This window comes from Cervus elaphus, chromosome 11 (assembly GCF_910594005.1).
Source record: "Cervus elaphus chromosome 11, mCerEla1.1, whole genome shotgun sequence".
Taxonomy (NCBI): domain Eukaryota; kingdom Metazoa; phylum Chordata; class Mammalia; order Artiodactyla; family Cervidae; genus Cervus; species Cervus elaphus.
In genome coordinates, this window is record NC_057825.1 from 81460343 (window position 1) to 81478203 (window position 17861).

Below are 17861 nucleotides of genomic sequence, written 5' to 3' on the forward strand. Positions count from 1 at the left end.
TGTACTCTGGCTTCACCACTCACTAGCTGTGTGCCCTTGGCCAGTTACTTAACCTCTCTAGGCATCAATTTCTTCTGTTGTAATATATAGACAATGACAGTTCATCTATCTCACAGAGGATTAAATATATAGTACTTACACAACACTTAGGTAATACTATTAGTGCAGTTATTATTACTATTGTTAATACTACTACTGTTACTACTTCTACTGCTGCTATTTTGCACAAACCCAGGCAACCACACTATTAAAGGTAAGACTCAGGTGAGTTCTTTGAACTGTAGTAAACACAGGATCTCTGGGGTTCAATGCCAGAGGGAAGGTTCAGTGCCAAGTCTGATGGATTCAACCTACTGCAGAGATAGTGAACACCAACACAGGAAATTTTTTTAAAAAGTGACCGTGAGAAAACCAGAAATAATACTGGTCAAACAGGCCCAGTCCTGTGTAAAGGTGGACACTGTCACTGAGTTAGGGTGATGACTGGTCTGCTGACTTTAACTTTCCTTTAACTTAGTTATGTTGCTGGGTCTAAAACATAATAAAATATTTAAAACTTGCAAAACAGGGATTCTCAGTTTCGAACCATCATGGCACACCATCAGGGATGTGTCTGGTGGCTTGGGGATATACAATTAGAGGCTGAAGAGAGGATGTGATTTTCTGTGGCTTATGCGGGATGTTAGCCCAGCTGGACACTCTCTACCGCTCTCTCTTTCTCCCTTCCTTCCTCCCTCCCTCCCTCTTCTCTTCCCTCCTCTACCCTCTCTCTCTAGCAGCAGATGAGAGAACTGAAATGTAGAGACAGGTCCTGGCCTCTTTTTGTCCATCTCAGAGGTGCCAGTATGGGAAACGGGTGAGTGATTACACCACTGGAGAGAAGGCAGATGCACTAGTAACCGATACCCCCTCCCTCGCCCTGTTCCCTGAGCCCCGGCTCATGTGAAACCAAATACAGCCATCAACTAGTGGATACAGGAGCATCACACACTGTGGTCTTTTCCCTTCCACCCACAGGGGATACCATGTTGCAGGGACAGGCCAACAGTCATTTCTAGTTACTCTTGCTCCGGTCACAACATGCCGACCTCAAAGAGATCAATACAGTCTGGACAATAGCTGTCTTAATAGTACCTGGGTCTGTTGTTAATACATACTTGAAGTTAAAATCTCCTGGACTCAGGAAGGCATCCAAACAGTCAGGGTGGGAAGCAAATACAAGCTGTCTTCCCTCTGCAGTCCCCAGGACTTTTTCAATTCACGTGAATGTCAATGAGTATATATATTTTAATGAGAAGGTTAAACCTTTACACTCTAAATATTGGGAGAAACTTGGGAATATGCGGTTTTTTGTGTGTGCATTTAATACATGTGTATAAGAAGCAATATGTGCAGTACTATGCTCAGTCACTTCAGTCATGTCCTACTCTTTGTGACTCCATGGACTGTAGCCCGCCAGGCTCCTCTGTCAGTGGGATTCTCCAGGCAAGAATACTGGAGTCGGGTGCCATTCCCTTCTCCAGGTGATCTTCCCGACCCAGGGATCAAACCCACATCTCCTGCATCTCTGCATTGCAGGCTGATTCTTTACCTGCTGAGCCACCTGGGAAGCCCCACAAAGAAGCAGCATGCAAGAGTGAAAACCAGAATATCAGCTTTGGAACCAGCACACTGTGTAATTTAAACAACACACTTGACTACCCTGAGCCGCCATTTCCTCATTTGTAGAACAGAGGTGATACAATCTCACGGATCTGTTCATGAGGGTCAAACGGGGTCACATACAAGGAGTGCTCTAACACTGCCTAGCCCATAACTGATGCTTCATAAAGGCCAGTATCCATTCACACCCCTCTCTTCCTGCCCTCTTCATAAGCAGGACCATTACAGTGTGAGCCCTGACCTGAGAGATGGCAGGAATTTCATCCTCATCACTTGGGAAAAAAAATACTGGCTGAGTGTCAGTCACTACCTTTTGCCATCAAGAGTCAATCACCTCATCATTTATTCTTTATTTCACTTACTCATTCATTTCACAAACATTCATTTAGCAAGGGCCCTTTAGATGGAGAACCTGCTTTCTGAATCTAGAACATGGTTCCACAAAAACTGAAAACTAACAAAAGGAAACCAAACTACAGCTCTAAAAGGGGAAAGGGGGAGAGAGCAGAGGATGAACGGGGAGAGAGAGAGGGAGCAATCTCCCACCTGCCACATGATGACCTATAAATACTGATGACTTTAGCAATTCCCCAACCACTCAAAAAAGAGCAACTTTCTGGAGAAAAAGCTGCCTATTGTAGAGTGGGTTGGCAGTGTCCCAGGGCAAAATATCCTTAAAAACAATGCACTCTTGGCCCTTTACAGGTGCTTTCATAGAATTCTTCAAATTGAGCTACATTTTCAAAAGTTTGCTTCCTCCGTGAAGATAAGCCCTGGATCGAGCTGAACTGACTAATTGCTACTATACATGGAGATAAGGAAAGCAATGTTTGGTAGAGCTAATTTATGAAAATATAGACAAGGGCAATAGCTCAGCTCAGACTGTGAAAAAAATCTAAACACATTTACTACCATGAACAATGTTCTCATGTCCCCTTCACCAGATGGGCTGCTGGATTTATGCTGGGATGTGTCACAGACACACATCAAGATAAATGGAAATTAGAAGCCCCTTTAAAACCAGCCCTTAGGATCTCAAGAGAGAGCCTGTTCTATTACTGGCTTGATTACTGACAGGGTTGTACTCTTGGGCTTTGATAGATGATTGAAATCAATTTCAAAGAACAATACAAACTATTTTAAAACAATATTATCAACTTTTTCTGAGTAAAGATCAAGGCTAAGTGCTTGGATGTAATCTCAAAAATGACAGAATGATCTCTGTTCGTTTCCAAGCAAACCATTCAATATCACGGTAATCCAAGTCTATGCCCCGACTAGTAACGCTGAAGAAGCTGAAGTTCAACAGTTCTATGAAGACCTACAAGACCTTCTATAACTAACACCCAAAAAAGATGTCCTTTTCATTATAGGGGACTGGAATGCAAAAGTAGGAAGTCAAGAAACACTTGGAGTAACAGGCAAATTTGGCCTTGGAGTATAGATGAAGCAGGGCAAAGGCTAATAGAGTTCTGCCAAGAAGGCACTAGTCCTAGCAAACACCCTTTTCCAACAACACAAGAGAAGGCTCTACACATGGACATCACCAGATGGTCAACACCAAAATCAGATTGATTATATTCTTTGCAGCCAAAGATGGAGAAGCTCTATACAGTCAGCAAAAACAAGACTGTGAGCTGACTATGACTTAGATCATGAACTCCTTATTGCCAAACTCAAACTTAATTGAAGAAAGTGGGGAAAACCATTAGACCATTCAGGTATGACCTAAACCAAATCATACCTTATGATTATACAGTGGAAGTGAGAAATAGATTTAAGGGACTAGATCTGATAGACAGAGTGCCTGATGAACTATGAATGGAGGTTCGTGACATTGTACAGGAGACAGGGATCAAGACCATCCCCAAGAAAAAGAAATGCAAAAAAGCAAAATGGCTGTCTGAGCAGGCCTTACAAATAGCTTTGAAAAGAAGAGAATCAAAAAGCAAAGGAGAAAAGGAAAGATATACCCATTTGAATGCAGAGTTCCAAAGAATAGCAAGGAGAGATAAGAAAGCCTTCCTGGCAAAGAAATAGAGGAAAACAATAGAATGGGAAAGACTAGAAATATCATCAAGAAAATTAGAGATACCAAAGGAACATTTCATGCAAAGATAGGCACAATACAGGACAGAAATCGTATGGACCTAACAGAAGCAGAAGATATTAAGAAGAGGTGGCAAGAATACACAGAAGAACTGTACAAAAAAGATCTTCACAACCCATATAATCACGATGGTATGATCACTCAATAGAGCCAAACATCCTAGAATGTGAAGTCAAGTGGGCCTTAGGAAGCATCATTATGAACAAAACTAGTGGAGGTGGTGGAATCCCAGTTGAGCTATTTCAAATCCTAAAAGATGATGCTGTGAAAGTGCTGCACTCACTATGCCAGCAAATATGGAAAACTCAGCAGTGGCCACAGGACTGGAAAAGGATTGCATTCCAATCCCAAAGAAAGACAATGCCAAAGAATGCTCAAACTACTTCACAATTGCACTCATCTCACACGCTAGTAAAGTAATGCTCAAAATTCTTCAAGCCAGGCTTCAGCAATACGTGAACTGTGAACTTCCAGATGTTCAAGCTGGTTTTAGAAAAGGCAGAGGAACCAGAGATCAAATTGCCAGCATCCACTGGATCATTGAAAAAGCTAGAGAGTTCCAGAAAATCTTCAATTTCTGCTTTATTGACTATGCCAAAGTGGCATAGTCAATAAAGCAGAAATTGAAGAGATGGGAATACTAGACCACCTGACCTGCCTCTTGAGAAACCTGTATGCAGGTCAGGAAGCAACAGTTAGAACTGAACATGGAACAGCAGAATGGTTCCAAATAGGAAAAGGAGTACGTCAAGGCTGTATATTGTCACCCTGCTTATTTAACTTATATGCAGAGTACATCATGAGAAACACTGGGCTGGATGAAGCACAAGCTGAAATCAAGATTGCTGGGAGAAATATGAATAACCTCAGATATGCAGATGACACCACCCTTATGGCAGAAAGTGAAGAAGAACTAATGAGCCTCTTGATGAAAGTTAAAGAGGAGAGTGAAAAAGTTGGCTTAATGCTCAACATTCAGAAAACTAAGATCATGGCATCTGGTTCCATCACTTCATGGGAAATAGATGGGGAAACAGTGGAAACAGTGGCTGACTTTATTTTGGGGGGCTCCAAAATAACTGCAGATGGTGACTGCAGCCATGAAGTTAAAACACACTTACTCCTTGGAAGGAAAGTTATGACCAAACTAGATAGCATATTAAAAAGCAGAGACATTACTTTGCCAACAAAGGTCCATCTAGTCAAGGCTATGGTTTTTCCAGTGGTCATGTATGGATGTGAGAGTTGGACTATAAAGAAAGCTGAGTGCAGAAGAATTGATGCTTTTGAACTGTGGTGTTGAGAAGACTCTTGAGAGTCCCTTGGACTGCAAGGAGATCCAACCAGTCCATCCTAATGGAGATCAGTCCTGGGTGTTCATTGGAAGGACTGATGTTGAAGCTGAAACTCCAATACTTTGGCCACCTCATGAGAAGAGCTGACTCATTTGAAAGGACCCTGATGCTGGGAAAGATTGAGGGCAGGAGGAGAAGGGGAAGACAGAGGATGAGATGGTTGGATGGCATCACCGACTCAAAGGACATGGATTTGGGTGGACTCTGGGAGTTAGTGATGGACAGGAAGGCCTGGCATGCTGAGGTTCATGAGGTCACAAAGAGTCTGACATGACTGAGTGACTGAACTGAACTGAACTGTTTTAAGCAAAACTGACAGGTTTGAACTTCATTCCCTTCTACTGTTTCAGTCCACCCTCTCATAGTTAGGTGGCCTGGTAGGTACCAGAGGCAGGAAGCAAAGGAGCAAGAAAATCTCCAAATTGGATGAATTATCAATGATTCACTCCAACAAGAGCTGAGGATGGCACTCACCACCTTTCAGTGGAAAGAACCTTATGGCAGAAGAAGCCAAATCTCAAAGTCATTTGTAGCAGCAGCAGGAAGACAATAGGCAGGGCAAGATCCCCTGTATCCAGCAGCTTTTACACTATTTGCCACGAGTTCTGGCTCCTCCAACAGCTCCATGGGCATTTCCAAATCATGACATAAATCTGCAGCCACATAACACACTGTTGAGACCCCCCAGAACTGCTATAGTGTAGTTACAGGAAAATGATAATCATGCTCTTATTTATTATATAGCCTGTGATGCTATAGTCAATGTGCCTTCTCGTGCATCCTTATAAGTTACATAAGGCACCTATCCTGTCCCTTTCACAAAGAGGGCACAGTGGTCTGCCTTAGGCCACACAACTAAATGGTGATGATGATAGTTTACCGTGGACTTGTTCTGTGCCAGGGTCTATGCTGAGATCTTAACCCACATTTCCCGCATGAGATGGGTTCTGTTTTACAGAGGAGAAAACAGAGCCTCAGAGGTTCAATAATCTGCCTGAAGTCCCACAGCTAACAAGTGAGAGCTGGCACTCAATCTGCATCTGCTTCCAAAACCAGTTCTTAGATATCTTAACAGACTCTGCCAGATGAGCGTCACTATGATCACATCTGATCACATCTGATCATAACTAATTAGTCCTCTTACATGAACAAGGACAAAGCAGGCAGGCATGGATGGACATATGGCATTGCTTTTATTGTAATATTAATTTGTGTATTTCCATCCTCTTTGCCCTCATACTGCCCTTTACCCACAAGGAAGCAGAAACAAAGACCAAAGGAAACCATTATCCAAAGCTCTGCAGGCAAAATTTCTTTCCCTGGTCGGTGAGCAGGTTTTCAGGTGCCTACAGAGGCAGAGGAAAAACAAAAAGGACACAGGAGTAGCTGGGGAGAGATAGGAAGGTGTAGAAAGGATGGGAGGGGAAGGAGGGCCATTTGAGGCAGAGATTCCACCTCAGATCCCTGGACACACAAGGGTCCCAAATCTGGTGGTGGGGGTGGGGGAGTGGGGGTATTGGGGTTCAATACCTAAAATGAGGATGGAAAGGATAAACTTCCCCCCTGACCAAGTAGAACTCACCTCTGATGGGAATCTCTGTGGGGGCTGGGAGGGGGAATAGGCAGAAGGAGGGAAGGCCCGAGCTCCCCACTCTAAATTGAAGTCCCCATCTTTCCTCCTACCAGAACTAACCACCTACCCACATAGTCCAAGCAGCCAAAATAACCATCGGATGCTTAATCCTGAAACATAAATGTACCTCTGTCCAATTCCAGTGACAGTGTGAAGGAGAGCTGTAATTCTCTTTCTGTTTCCACCTGTGCTTATCACATCTAGTCATCACAAGTCCTTACTGGAGGACGAGGACAGGACGAGATGACCTGAGTATAGTCCAGGGCTGTACCTTATTTACTACGGTTCTCACTGCACCTTATAACACACACACACACCACACACACACACACACACACTTATACACACTGCCAGATTTCAGCCCACATCTCATCCGAACATCCCCACCAAATGTTTCCAGCCCTAATTTTACATCAGTCAGAATAAAAGACACAGACAACTGGGCAAGGGGAAAAAAAAGTACCAGTAGGCAGTTCTGCCAAGTATCACTTCAATCAGCTATTTGTGGATATGGAGCTAAGAATCCAGGAAGTAGGCAGAGTTGATCAGAATGACAAAACCTACAGGTTAACCCTTAGCCCCCACTCACCCAGTCCGGTCAGCAGCCAAGCAATGAACCTCTCCTTTGCTCCCCACCCGGCCCGCCAGCCCTGTGCTCATTGAGTTCTCTCCTTCAGCTACCAGCTCAGCCCAGAGCTATAGCCCATTAGCATTCCTATCACTCTCCTCAACCCAAGGGGAAAAACTTCCAGCTGCCTCATACTTAAGCATCACCCTCAGCACCATAAGCCTGAGCCTGTGCATAATTGACAAGGAATATGTTGATAAGGAGTGGGACTGTTCCAAGTTTCTGAAGGATAACTAGGTAATTAAAAGAAAAACCTAATTTAAGAAAATTCAGAAGAAATGCTTTAAAACTCTCTGGCAACATCCTTTATGGATTATCTTCTTTTACAGAGACCTCGGTTTTGCCTTTGTCTGCTTTTCAAAGCCCAGGGCTAGATCGCCAGTGTTTGAGGGCATCCACAGCCCCCAGCCTCCTCTGGGGGTAACTTAAAAGCCCTGGACTAGAAGCAGAAAGGCCACTTCCATTCCTCCTCCAGGCTCAGAAGTATCTGAGTTTTCTGAAGTCTGAGCACCTGGAGACTTCTTGCTCAGGACTTAGCATAGTACCCTCTGAGGACCCTGGCAGCCCAGCCAGCAGTTGCCCCCACTTTTATCAGGCAATGCAAAAGGACTCAGAGAACCCCATGAACCCCCGGGAGCGCCAATGTGCAGAGATAAAATCAGCCTGTGCCATGCTCCCTGCTTCTGGCTGCACCACTTGGCTGCCTGGCTGGCTTAAAACCATAAACAGAGCCGGCCAGCTGCCAAAATACACCCTGACACACACACACAGACACACACATACACACACACACACACACACACACACACACACACACTCACCCCTGGGGCTCCACTACCACACACCAGGTGATCCAGCAGCTCCCAACAGACAGCCTGGGCCAGCACGGTCTTCATTCCACTCCGCGCCCTCTCCTCACAATTGGTTTAACATTAAATTACGGCCCCACCCCCTGCTACCTTTGATTTCACAGGCTATTCCAAGGACTGTAGGGAGCACAGGTACTTTTGCCGCTTGATCACCTGCTGCATTGCCCCCACCTGGGGGCATGGGACTGACCTGGCCTTATCTAGTTTGACGTGTTGGGGGCAGTTCTAACATCAGCAAATGAATCTTGTGACTTCCCCCCAATCCAATCCTACCTATAAGTGAAAACAAACACAAGTCTTACCCTCAGAGAGTCTAGTGAAGGACAGTGGCTCTGTTGAAATTAATAGTACAAGTAACTGCAAAATTATGACTCTGACATAAAGGAGATGCGCACAGTGACTGGAAACCACAGAGGAGGGTGTCTGAGTGCTGAGGACAAAGGGGAGACAGTCCAAGAACACTGAGGTCTTGAGGATGGGCAGGATTATCCTCGTGGAGCAGAAGGAAAGGCACACGTGAGGGTTTTGAAGAAGAAGGCCTGTGAGACTGGGGTGCAGAGGCTGAGGAGGTGTCAGGGAAGATGGTACCAGACAGGAGGTGGAGGCTAGATCAGAGAGAGCCTGAAGGTGGATCGAAACTCCACTGTGAGCCTCAGTGGAACCACCCCAGATTGGAAATGACCAGAATCGATGATGAGAATTGATTTTTTTTTAAAAAAAACAAACCAGCCAGAAAACACTTCCTTTTCCCCTAGTGTGGAGAATGGACTGGAGGGGATGCAGTCATTTGGGTGAAGGAGATACAAGCAGGTGTCTACAGAACTGCCCAGAGAAACAGGTTCCCGGCCAGGGGAAGGCAGAGAAGATCTCCTGCAGTGAATTTTAAAACAGAGCCAGTCAGCCAGGTCACAGGGGTGGTGACATCAGAGGCAGCAATGGGCATTCCAGACAGAAGAACAGCAAAAGGGAAGGCAGAGAGGTAAGGAATGTTTACAGGGACTGACAGGAGATTCAGTACTGTGGGAGATGGAGCATGATGAGAAATAAAAGAGCTAAGAGGGGAGGCTGTCAGAGACCAAACAGGAAAAGCTCCCTCCCCCATGATGCAAGGCCTCATCCAGCAAGTTATCAGGAAGCACAGAAGGGTTTAAGCAGGGAAGTGATAGGATCAAGTTTTCTCTCCGTAGATGATTCTGTCAGACAGACAAAAAAAGGGATAGGAGGAGAGACAAGAGTCGGAAAGATTAGTTACCTAGAAGGCTATGCATCCAGTAAAATACTCTGCAGATATTAAAAAAAGATGAAAACTGGAAAACTCTTGTGGCTCAATGCTGGATCCAAGGCAGTATATATCATATTATCTAAATATGTCTCTCTACTTATGGTTACCAGGGTGGAAGGGTGGGAGGAAGGGACAGCTAGGGAGTTTGGAATTGACATGTATACACTGATATGTCTAAAACGGATAGCCAACAAGGACCTACTGTATAGCACTGGGAACTCTGCTCAATATTATGTAACAACCTAAATGGGAAAAGGACTTGAAAAAGAATATATACACTTATATGTATAATTGAATCACTTTATGTATACCTGAAACTAACACAACAGTGTAAATCAACTATACTCCCATAGAACATAAAAAGTAAATATATATATGTCTTTATATATTTGCATAAAGACTGGATGAAAAGATATCAAACTTTCAACAGAAATAAATAAGTAAGTTGGAGGGCTACGGTTGATTTTTTGTTTTCTTCTTTGCAGTTTTCTGCATTTTCTATAACTAGTGCATGTTAATGAAAGTTCATAGTAAGAAAGAAAGATATAAACCACGGAGACAGCATGAACCATCCTATCACACTGATGGCAACAATTTACATTTTGTGAGTGCATGATGCTTAGTGACCCTAAATCTTAAGCCACAAGATAAATATCATTCTCTCCATGTTCACAGAGAGGAAAATGAAAAACAAGGAAGCAAAATGATTCATTTAACATGACACAAAGGGCTAGAGGCAGAAGCAGATAGGAACAAGGTAGACGCATGGACTCTTGAGCTGGTTCAATTCCTTTTTTGCTGAGAAATTATTTGAACACAACAGATCATGCACAATCCCATAATTAAGACAGCCAAAATAATTAGAACCAGCCCAACAGACTGCATGATTATCAGCCCAGATCAATAAAGAAGAAGCCAATGCAAAGCCGTGGATAGACAAGGCCACAGGCTACACTGTTACCAGGACTGTGATTCCAGAATCCTGAGTGAGATTATGACAGTGTTTTTCGAGAAGTGAGAAGAGGCCAGCCTTATAAGCGAAGACAGCAGAAGCTGCTTCCACACTGTGCCCATCCTCATGCCTCCCGATGGTGTTAAAAGAGAGGAAAACTCCAACACAAGTAGGACACAATGGTTGCTCACTTAACTCCCATGCCAGAAGAGGTAGCATGGTTCTATTTCTCTAATTACTGATCATCTCCTGGCTTTCCCCACAGCTCCAGGAGCCACATAATCCTGGCTGAAGCCACAGTGACATATATCGAACCCTCCTGGCTCCTTCCTCCCTAGGATGAGTTCCTATCCCCCTCCTGGGCCAGGCAGCCGTGGTCCCAGGACAGCACCAGGCCTGACTGCTTGCTGTTCTTCCATGAGTGCCCAGAAAACACAGCAAAAACAGCCTCATGGGAGACTGGCCCATGTGATCCTTATTTATTTATTGATTTAAAAACTTCAGAAAAGCTTAGAGAAGCCCAGTGGTATTTTTTTAATATAGTTCCTACAGCCTAAAATAACATTCTTGGCTTTGCTGGATGGGAGGGGTGAGGTCACAGGGAGGGAGAATGGGAAAGGGAAGAGGCTGCCCCAAACTGCCAAGCTTGCAGATTAAAGAAGCACAAATTAGTCAGTGTCCAAGTTTATGCTAAAATGGACAACACTGTATTTTGCAAGCTAATAAAGTGGTGTTTACATGTAAATATACAGAAAATGAATAACCAATTTATATTTTCTCAATCCACCTGGCAAGTGGTCCTGAAGATCAATAGAATAACAATTAACTGGAAGTTCAGAATCCAGGCGTCCTAAATTAACCTTGCCACAGTAGACCCCCCTGTACATACTTCAACTAAAGAAGGTGGAAATGGGAGGTCATGGTGGAGAATGGCTGGCAATTCAAGGCTGTAAACAGGATGACCTTGTGAGATGCCCTACAAACATGACTTAGCCCTGTCTGTCAGTCTCCTGGATACTCTCACAGACCCACACATCTGCCCTCTCAGTGACCTTTTTCTATTGTTGAACCCTTTTTAGTCCCTTGGGCTATGTCATTTCTGCCCAGCTCTCAGTCTTACTTCGCCCCCCGAAGGATGGTCACAAACATTAGATCATTCCATAAACAAGAAGAGCCGGACACTTTATCCAAGGGTCTCTTACTGCAACACAGAACATCCCAAAGGCCTTGGGCAGTGACCCAAGGAAGCCTCCAAACCTTCACACACAGGAGTCCCTCCAGCAACTTCACCTGTGACTATTTGCCCAAACTTCAGACCTAACTCCAACTTGCTTCACCTACAGCTCCCTATTCCTAGCCCATTAGAAGCAGCAAGGTGGAATACAGAAACGGGCAGCTCAAGACAGACAATGGAAACAGAAGGAAGTGATATTTAGAAAGCAGCAAGCATTAAAAAAAAAAGAGTCAGAACCAGCACAATCATTTTCTTGAAAAGTATAGTGTTACTGCGTCATTTGGTTTTGAGGCACATAGTTCCACATACCTCTATGCTCCCTTAGAGGAACGTATCATATTAATATGCTATATCCCAGTTATTATATCATAGTTCACAGCAACAACCTTGAGTCATTCAGCAGAAGTTAAATTTAGTGCTCTCGTTTCAGAAGGCAGATGAGAAGTGTGTAATGCATAGACTAATACATCCATCCAGTTAGACAAAAACAAGTTCCTGAGGCACAGAAAGGTAGGTTTTAGCTCTCTGGAAAACTCACCTTTTCCTTCCTGACACTAACAATAAACCATAAAAAGTAATAATCTGGAAAACTTTGAAATCATGAAGTTCAACTTTAAAAATGAGAAACTTGGATTTAGAGAGGTTTAAATGACTTGCCAAGGTCCCCCGGGTGGCACAGAAGCCAGAACCAGGCCCACGGTCCCCAGTTCCCAGGGTTCTTCATCTCCTCCCCACTCCACGTGGCCATCTACCCCTCCGTATACAAACAGTGATTAACAGCATCCCTATGTCATTCTCCTCAACGCTCAGTCAGAGAACACATCTCCTTTTTCTTGTTGTAAAAACTGCTGTGAGTTATATGGAAGGAATCTGCCATGTAAATGTAAGGTGTTTTTTCTCATGAATTCCATGAATATCACACTCTTCATCATATGGCTTCTACAGAGTAATTCCAGTTTCCTAGTGCATTATCTCCCATGGATTTTGTAAGAGTCTTCCTAGTGTTACTGCTTGTAAAAGGAAACAAACAAATTCCAAAAGAACGAAGAGACTTTCTAAGAAATCTATCCCCAAATCAACAGACCACACTGAAGACCATTACGTGATGACTCTTTCCTCCTTGGAATTTTGTCTCCCCCATCTTCACCATCACCAATCAAAACAGGTCTCTCTCTCTTTTTTTTTTTTTTCCTTCCTCTTAGATAAACTTCTAAATCTTCCAAATGACCCAAATGCTTATGATGGGGAAAGGTGAGGTGGCATGCTCAACATCCAGACCACATATGCACACTGTCCTCTGGATCTCACGCTCTCTCTCAGTAAGAATCAGCCTGACTGTGATGGGGATAACTCAGATGATTATCTTGTCTACCCATCTCTGCTTTGTCAGGAAGGATTTAAGTGAAACCAACTGGTCAAATCAAACATCAGAATGGAGCAACAGATCTACCATTATAATCATTGCCATAGATGCCTGAAGTTTAACTGGGCATATCCTTTCATCTACATAAAAGAGAAAATTTGGGGGCAAGGAAAGTCATCTCAAGTTCAAATTTTTTGAATAGAGCTTTCAGAAATTAACTATTATGCCAGTGAAATTAACTATTATGCCAGTTACAATATGTGGCAAGCCACCTAAAATATCATTTGAGGGGAGAAAAAAAACCAAGTGAATAATCAAGATTCATAGTACGAATTAAAGTGATCAAATATAACTTCCGGGTATTTAACACAGTGGATTATTAAATTCAGAGAGTACATCTCTAAAACCCTTGAACAAAATGAATCATAGTAGATAACTGTGGATTTCTCTGACTTCACGTGGCTTATGAGTATTAAATACTGTCACGAAGCAAAAAAGGAATAAATGTAGGATTTTTTTTTACCTGTAGTAACAAAAAAATGTGTATGATTTTTTTCTTGCATCAAAATCTTTCAAACTTCTTCAAAGAAGTTAAAAATGAGCAAGTAAGGCAAAATTTAAATTATACGATACAATTTTCTAAAGGGCACTTCTTTTCTGCTCTCTATTATAAACTCTAACTTCAGTTCCTAAGGCCGGGAATAACTTATTATTACCAATTCCCTGTGAAATTATCTAAGAAGAAAAAAAACTATACAGTTGAGTCCTTCCAACCAAATGGGAAACATTGCTCCGGCAGAAAAGAATTCCTGGAACAATATGGAAAGTCCTGCTTTCTCCTTTGAAACTCTCAGGAAATGAAAAAGAAAATTAGCAGAAAGAAAGCATGTCACATTCAAAAAGAGCAAAGGAAAGAAATGTGGGTGAACAATTGAAAAGAGAGAAAGGTTCTCAGATTTGGCTTGTCCTAATGCTTACCTGCTTCTAGAGAGAAATGACCTTTCTCTATCCTTACACTTTGCTGAGTTAATTAAGCTGCTGTTTGCTGGGTATCCTATAATCACTGCCACTTAATGCTGCAAGAGACCCAGCAGGTTACACGAATCCAACCCCTATATTCACAAACGAGAAAATGAAGATCTGAGAGGTGAGGTGACTCGCCCAAGGTCACATAGCTAGTTAATAGCAGAGCAAGGAGATGCCCCGAGTCTCTGACTCCTGTCACCTCAATAAACTGCAAAATAAACTCGCTGAGAGGGAGATGATTTCAGCATGCCAGAAAAGCCACCAGTCTCTTGGAGAGCTATCTCAGCGTGAAGAGCCCGAAGAGCACACTTGAACCCGACGTGGTCTTCTGGGCTTTTTGTCAGCAAACAGCCTCCTGCCTGAGACACCTGACACAACATTCAAACAGCTCAGAAAAGAGCCGATGAAGGGCAGCCACCAAGAGTCTCCGCGATTCATTCTCGCTCTTGTGCTTTCTGGTGAAAGGAAGTATGTAACTGGACTTGAACAGTGTTACTGAAAAACAGAACATTTAGTAAGCCCAAACTGTACAAGGAAATACTTAGAATAAACCTGGGAAAACACTACCTATCTATTGAGTTCCTAGTATCTGAAAAACCACCAAATCAGGTCCTGTGAGAGAATAAAGGAAAAGTTCCTTGAAGGTAGGGACTTCCTGCTATGGGGTATAAGCTGAAAGACAAGAAAATCGTAACAAAAAATGTAATCCTCTTGTTAAAGATTAAGAATATTTTGTGAGGAAAATCCTCCATAAAGAAGCACCCTGTTAGTTTTATAGGGTTTTTAAAATACATCAAAAACAAAAGCAGCCATACATGTTTTGTTTTACATAATACTATTACTGCTTTTTAAAAATGCCAATTGCTTTGCCTCCTTTGAATTATCAGTGTCCTAGTCTTTGAAAGCTCAGAATAAGTTTCTCTTCTCCCTTTCCTTGAATTGAATGAGTGGGTGAAAAAGAATGGACCAAATATGACAGTGATTTGAATCAATCCAGTGGAATTTTTTCAACAACTAGTCCATGGGAAGATAGTCATGTGCCAGATACTGAGCTAAGTGGCATCTGTTCCCAACCTAGGTAGGGAGCAAAGCAGGCAAGGAAATAAACCACAATATAATGTGCCTGCATGCTCAGTTGCTCGGTCGTGTCCAACTCTTTGCGGTCCCGTGGACTGTAGGCTGCCAGGCTCCTCTGTCCATGGAATTTTCCAGGCAAAAATACTGAAGTGGGTTGCCATTTCCTACTCTAGGAGACCTTCCTGACCCAGGGATCAAACCCACGTTTCCTTGTGTCTCCTGCATTGGCAGGTGGTTCTTTACTACTGCAACACCTGGGAAACCCCACAATACAATGTAGAAAGTAATAATATAGAGGTATATACAAAGCACCCGGGGGTCCTAACTAGTAAAGCAATTAATTCTGCAGGCAATGAGAGACTAAGGGGAGAGTCAAGGAAATCTAGAGAGGAAATAGCAATGGATGGACAAGGAGCGGTGGCGTTTCAGGCAGAAGAAACAAATTCCACAGTGACACAGAGTTAAGGGCATATGTACTGAAAGAAGAGCAAATGATCTGGTGAGGCCTGACCCCAGATTTCAAGGGGAAGCATCTGAGTACATAACAAGGAAAGGCGTTGGAGCCACAAGAAGAAGGCTTTTTTATGAACTTCGAAGAAGTTTAGACTTTTAGATATGGGCAGTGTAATGATTTTGTTTTGGTTTTGCTTGGTTTTGACCCCATTAGTCATTTTAAAGCATGCAATTCCTTGTTCTTTAGTACATTTTATTACCATTCCTACCATCTATCTCTAGAACTTTTCTGTCAACCCCAAAGAAAATCCTATATCCATGAACCAGTCACTTCCCCATTCTTCCCTATTTTTCTATCTCTATGGCTTATTCTGGATATTTCATATTCATGGAATCATATGATACCTTGCCTTTTGTGTCTGATTTCTTTCACTGAGCAAAGTATTTTCATGGTTCATCCATGTTGTGGCATGTATCAGTATATCATTCCTTTTTAATGTTTCATTATATAGACATAGCATATTTTGTTTAACCATTCATCAGCTCATGAACACTTGGGCTATATCCACCTTTTGCCTATTTGGAACAGAACTGTTATGAATATTCATATACAAGTTTTTGTTTGAGCCCCCGTTTTCCATTCTAGCATATATTCCATTCTAGGGTATATTCCTAGGAGTGGAATTGCTGGATCATTGGATCAGTCTATTTTTACCTTATTGGGGAATCCATCAGACAGTGATTTTTTAATCAAAGTAAAGGCATGATAAGATTGTATTTCAGAAAGATAAATGAACCTGATAGATATTTAAAGAAACAAGATCTTAGACTGTTGGTTCCCCAGAGATCTACCGAATAGTTGTTCATTTGCTCTTTCCTTTCCTTTATTTCCTGCCTCTCCACTTGCTTTTTTTTTCTTTTTGAACCTGCAAATTGGCATGCAATCTGGTGGTCCTAAAATATGTCCTCCCACATACCTTGTGGTTCTACACCATCTTTTGAGGCTTCTGGGCTGAAATCCTGCTAGCTCAGCCCATCTGCAGTAGTTCAGATTGTTTTCTTGCTTTGTAATTCCTGCTCTAAAGAGGTATCAAGCTTTAATAAATAGGCCTCTCAGTTTCAAATAAGAGGTCCAAGAGGAGCACAGCAATTCCATCAGGAAAGGTGAAGTGCCCTGGAGTGTTGTGACTTGAACATTCCTGCTGAGATTCTTGAGCTTTGTCTTAACACACTCTCCCTCCATCCCCCTCCTCCAAACACAGAATTACATGTTGCTGAACAACCACTTCCTCAGGTGACCTTCCAGGTTTGAACAACACTGACCTCATCAACCCCATGTGTATTAAATTTATAGCAACTGCACTATCAGATCTTAAGAGTGCATCAAAATTCTCTAAAATGTACAGTTTTGAAAATTTCACATTCCATTTTATTAAGTGCGATTATGACGAAGCCTCCATAAAAACCACCATGCAGTCCCTGGGTTACTAGAGGTTAAAGAGTCACCAACTGGCCTTTAGAAAAGCGAAGCACAGAGCTTTTAGGGTATTCGATATGCCCATGAAAAATAGAATATGCCGCTCCCAAATATGCCACTCTGATATAAGAATCATTTTGAGCTGAAGGCAATCGAGAAGAAGCAGATACAAGAAAAATTCTGCCCTTCTCCTACTTGCCTAAAAGCAGGACATAAATTTATAAAGGTGCTGCCTCCTTCTTCTACAAAGAAGGATAGAAGTTCATTACCAGAGATAACTCTAGATTCTCATCAGTGAAGAGATGGTAGCAGAAGAATCTACATAACAATCCTTGCTAATTCTAGCCCTGATTTACCACCAGTCTCTCCTAATATTTGCCTTCCCACAACCTGTCAGCCCTAGAAACTCAAAGTCCTTTTCCTTTGTCTTACCACTTCTCTAAAAATGTACTGTTCTTTCATTAAGATGCCATATAAACCTAAGTCCTAAACACCAATTTGAGCTACCAATCTCTGAGGGCTCCATATGCGTGAAGCACACGGTAACTTCTGTTTTTCTCTCTTCACCTGTCTTTTATCAGTCAATTTACAGGAACCCAACCTGAGAATTTAACAGACAAAGCTAGTGGAGGTGATAGAATTCTAGTTGAGCTATTTCAAATCCTAAAAGATGATGCTGTGAAAGTGCCGCACTCAATATGCCAGCAAATTTGGAAAACTCAGCAGTGGCCACAGGACTG

The 17861-nt window shown here is 42.6% G+C and overlaps 1 protein-coding gene across 1 annotated transcript in view; it reads right to left on the bottom strand.

Annotated features, from left to right (window-relative positions):
* Positions 1-17861, bottom strand: part of TMEM178A (transmembrane protein 178A) — a 56109-nt gene that overhangs the window by 24592 nt on the left and 13656 nt on the right. The window lies entirely within an intron of this gene.